The sequence below is a fragment of the Dermacentor albipictus genome, chromosome 1 (assembly GCF_038994185.2).
Source record: "Dermacentor albipictus isolate Rhodes 1998 colony chromosome 1, USDA_Dalb.pri_finalv2, whole genome shotgun sequence".
In the NCBI taxonomy this organism is placed as follows: domain Eukaryota; kingdom Metazoa; phylum Arthropoda; class Arachnida; order Ixodida; family Ixodidae; genus Dermacentor; species Dermacentor albipictus.
Window position 1 is genome coordinate 188,950,979 of NC_091821.1, and position 5,098 is coordinate 188,956,076.

Genomic DNA, 5,098 nt, shown 5'->3' on the forward strand with positions numbered 1-5,098 from the left:
GCATCTATCACTTACAAGCACGGTGTAAGAATATTATAAGAGGTGTGCGAATGGCAGCACCTTGCCGTGCTGAGAGCATGTCAACAACTTTCATGTGTTTCGGCCATCCTCTGAGGGGCGGCGCTATATGTTAGGGGCTGCCAGCTCATTTCAAAGGGTGAAGTGACATCGCATCATTGTTCGTGTTCGTCGCACGTAGTTGTGAGTACTTCTGTGTGTTGTGCTGGTATACGTGTGTTGCTTTTGCATGTTTTCCTGTGGTATTAATCGTTCTGTCAACCTGTTCACCCATTTATATGACAATCGAAACAAGCGAGAACGAGACCAAACCAAACATGCGTACATGGTACCGCATAATGGTTCACATAATGCCAGTTTCCCGCAGGCACATCACTGCAAGGGCTGCTCTCGTTGGTCTCCACCGTTCGGGGCTCACGTCTTGTTCGTTGATGGTTCCAACATGAGTGCGCCATCTTACGGAAACTATTTGAAGCGTACGCAAAACCAGTATGCTGGGACAGGTGCCATTCGCATACCTCTCATAATATTCTTACACTGTGCTTGCAAGGCAGCTGTTACAGCGCACGAGCTGCCAAGAACTAGCACTAAGAAGTTAAGCAAAGCTGACAGCGAGAAAGTGGGACACAGGATGAAAGGAAGCGAAAATTACTGAGGCTCCCCAAAAGAGCAGAAGACAACTTGCACGACTGAAACTCTCACTGTGCAGAGCACTAACACTCTTCATCATGGTTTTGGCACGTAAAACCACATAATTTAATCTAAAATTCTTGTATGTTTGATGTTGTTGCTGCCGACGTTTCATCTAGCTTCATTTTCTTAAATGCATAGGGTTCATCAACTTGGTTCTTGAATCAACGTTTCTGATTTGGTAATTCCGAGCTCTTGTTGCTCCTGTTAAAGTGATGCTGAGCTTACTGTTCGATATGCGCTATGATTTGAAGGCCTTGTTGTCTGCACCACGGGGAGAGAGTCCCTGGAGGGCCTGCTACCTCAGGAAGGCCAATGCTTGGCATTCCCACAAAATGTTTATCAAACGTTCGTTTTTAAGGCCACATAAGAAGAACTTTGGCCATTCTGGACATTGATATAAAGAAATGAGTGTTGGCTATATTACAGGCAAAGTTATTAAAAAGCCATACTCTTGCACAGAAAAAGTATCCACCACGTGAAAATTCCAGGAAGTGATTCTTTAAATAGTCCTACTACTGCGCATGCACATTAAAAGCCACTGCAGCAAGATTTACTCCAGTAAAGTGCTTGTTTCCATGATAGGATTCAATCTGTCAGTAAATTTTTGTTTGTTCAAAAAGGCACTATATTATTGCACATGGAGAAGTAGCTGAAGCCTCCTTGAAGCCCATAGCTTGAGGCTAAGATAAGTTTATTTATAGTGTTTGACATCCCAGAGCTAGACTATAAGGGCTGCCAGAGTGGTAGATTGTGGATTGGCAAACCAGGAACAATTGTATATGATAGTGGGATGTTAACCTGGCTGCTTTCCAAGTTGAGCCATAGGCTCACCTTTCACCCCAAACTTGTCTTTAAAAGTGTCCCCAACATTATTTTTATTCAAGTTAGTTTGTTAAGTTCGGACACTCCAAAATTCTGTGAATAATTAGGTTTGATTGCTGGCCTCAAGGTCTATTAGTTTCTTAGCTTAAAAATCCACTGTTTCCTATAGATTGCAATGCAAAATTTGTTAGGCATGCCCTGGAACCGCTGAAAATTTGGCAAACTTTGTTTCCAGCTGATGAACAAATTGATGCAGGTTGTGAGCCCTCTTGCTGTCTTGACTCGTTTTTAAGTCGAGCATTTTGCTGCAACAAGAAGCCTGACCTTTAAGCAGTTGTTCTAATTTTATTTTTGTGTTGAACCAGGGTTAACTTTGACACTGCCGCAAGGGAGCAGTTTGAAAACAACAAAGCAGTCGTCCCATATCAAAGCATTGCCATAGGATGAGTTGCAGAACAAATGTGTCAAACAGGCAGACTGCCACCTGCAGTGGGTAGTGACATGGTACAGCTTAATGCACATAGCATTTCTAAATAAGAAAAATGCAGGAAATGTTGAACCATGACCCTCATATCAAAGTTATTACAGGCACATGGTTGCACAGCTGATGTGGCAGAGTACATTTCATCCATCATGTGCTTGTTCAGTTTAAAAATGAGAGGCTTTGCACGGAAGGTGATGTAACTGCTTATTAAAACTGAACTGAAGCAGTTTTGCTAAAGAAAGTACACTGGACTCTGAATAAATGGAACTCACTTAAAAAAAATGCAGGATAAATGGAACAACAGTATCAATTTTGGTTGGCCTCCCATACTGGCAATGTTGACAAAGTTGGGTTAAACGGAAACCATCTTTTTGTGAACTTAGGCTAAACGAAACTTTAGCTGAAACTATCGCCTACCTCATTGGTTTATGGAACAGAAAAAGTTCAACGAGCACGTCATATGGTGTTGCCATAAATAGGGAGGAAAATTCAATTCATCAGGCAGTCACGGGAAAGTTAATGCAAGATTAAAGGTGTTGAAGTTACCATGGTGTTTTCATTAAGAGGACTTCACTAGGCAAGTAATGATACTTGAGGAGGAGGAGTAGTACTACAGAGTACGTAGGATCTTGTAGTCGGGCTGTCACTAGTAGTGCTTGGTTCATACAGCCATGAATAAAAGACCTCAGATGATGTCCTTGTTACCTACTTTGAGGAAACAATTGAAAATATTATTGGTGAAGTTCATGGTGAAGACTATGATTGAATCGACGAAGACATAGATACGAGGGATGTTCCGAAAGTAAGTTTTGTCATTTTTTTTTTTGGAAGAGAAGACTGTGCACCAGGGGTGAAACAATCGCCATAAGAATCCACACCTGTTGCTTGTTCAACGACAGAAGGAGCATCAGCGGAGGAGGAGTGACACATGCACAGAGCGCCGATGAAGAGAGAGTAAAAGCAGACTGGCGTGCCCAAGGTTGTTCGAGTACAAATCATGATGGCAGACAGACGTACAGCTTGACATGTCACCAATTGCTATGTTTCCAGCCCACAGTGGAACAAAGGTGATTCATGGTCCTTGTGAACAGAAACCTTGAGACCAACACTTATCACCATGCAGCTTTTGTCAACACAGAGCACGTAACTCAAGCAGACAACATTTGCTGTTGTTAGATATGGAGCTGTTTCCTGCGATTACTTCGAGTTCCCCAGACCACATCGGATTGCAGCACAGCTAATTGAGGAATGCAGAAGCAGGAAAGCGCATTCCAGAGGAGACACGTGCAAACAAGTTTGCGGCCCCCAGGTCGTGTGCCGCCGGGATTAGAAGGGGCCCTGGGACAATGGAGCTCAATCGTCCCCCTTCGCCTTTGAAGAAGGCATTTGCCACCGCTGCGGAGCCGAGCCACCGGGAGCAGGTGGGCGCTTGTACAATGGAGCATGAGCGCCCCCCCCCCCTCCTTCTCCTCGTTAGAAGAAGTGCATTGCCAGTCTGCGAGGCAAGACCGCAGAGAGCCGCCAGGTGTGACACCGCGACACGGGCGCCTACCATTGGCTGAAAATGGCGTCATCGGAGCGGACTCTCCTATTGGTCGAACATGACGTGACTTCCAGTGCGCGAAGGGTTTATAAGAAGCCCTCCAGAGAGACCTGAGCATTCTGGGGCAGTCCCTGATTCCCTGATTCACCTCTCTCGAACTTCTTGCCGCGGGCCGCAGCGTCCGAGTTGCTGCCGGCCCGTAATGACTGTACAAATGTTAATTGACGTCTCACCTCTCTGTATATAATGTAGAATAAATCCTCCCAAGTTTGGGGTTTTCATCCCGAAGTCCGTCCTCCAACCCCTACATCTGGTTGGCAGCGGTAGGATCGCCTCCGAATGCATCAGCTGGTGGCAGCGCTACAGATGAACCTTCGTCGAGAGAGATCCTAAGGAACCGGGAAGAGCGAAGAAGAGAGAGCATTCGTCAAAAGAGGTCCGAAGAAACTGGGAGCAGCGAAGAAGGAGCGAGCCTTCGACCCAGGGAGTCCGGAGGAACCGGGAACAGCGGACAAATGAACTGGATGGCAGGGTGCTGCAACCGTAAGTGAGCGCGTGGTTTTTTTTCCTTATGATTCACCAGACTCAAATGTTGTGTGTTCATTTTGATAGTTCTGGGAATCGGGAGTTTGTTGCATTGTGTGTTTGCACAAATTAATTAAGGAAAACAGTTTTAACCACCTGTCGGGGCAGCTGCCATGGATCTTAGAAGGTTGACGAGGTTAGACTTGTTGTTGGTGTGCGACGATTTGGGAGTTGAGGCGGACGAACGGATGGAAACGCCAGCTATCATAAAGGCGATTCAAGATAGTGGCAATGATGATGAAAGCATTAAGCTTGCTTGGGAGGTGATACAGGAGCCACGGCAGCGTGAGCGTCGTGTACGTTTGCGAGAGCGTCGTGAACTTAGGAGTAAGCGTCAGCCTGAAGAACGCGAGAATGAACGGAAGCAGGAGCTTCAAGAACTTACTCTTAGGTGTCAGCGTCACGAACGTGAGAATGAACGCAAACGTGAGTATCAGGAACGTAAGCGAGAGCTTGAGCAAAAGTATGAGAGAGAGAAGGCAGCACTGATCAAAGAGATACAGTATTGTGATCAGTTATTGGCACAGAGACAACGGCTGAATTCTGTAGGTAGTACAGAGCGAAAGAATGAGGAAGCATCTAGCAGATTTTCGCCAAAAGCCGACGAAAAGAGTAGTGCCTGTGAGATTGGCTGCCGATTGATAAGTGAAGGGAAAAGGCTAGCTGCTAACGATGCCTTAGTGGCAACAGAGGCCGTTAAAGGCCGCAAGGATAGCGACGAGGTGCTGTGCCAACAGATGACTGTGGAGACAGCTAGGCCAGCTGCGAACAAATTGGCACAGTTACCGAGCGTGTGCGTCGCTGGTAATGTTAGCGAGGTTGCTAGCGAAGGAAAGGGTACTGTTGACGCGACAGACGCGAGCACCCATGTAGAGCCAGATCTGCGTGCAGAAGTGAAGTGCGAGCTGAGCGCTGCAGTTGAGGGTAATTCTCAGGATTGCGAGCTGCGTAGC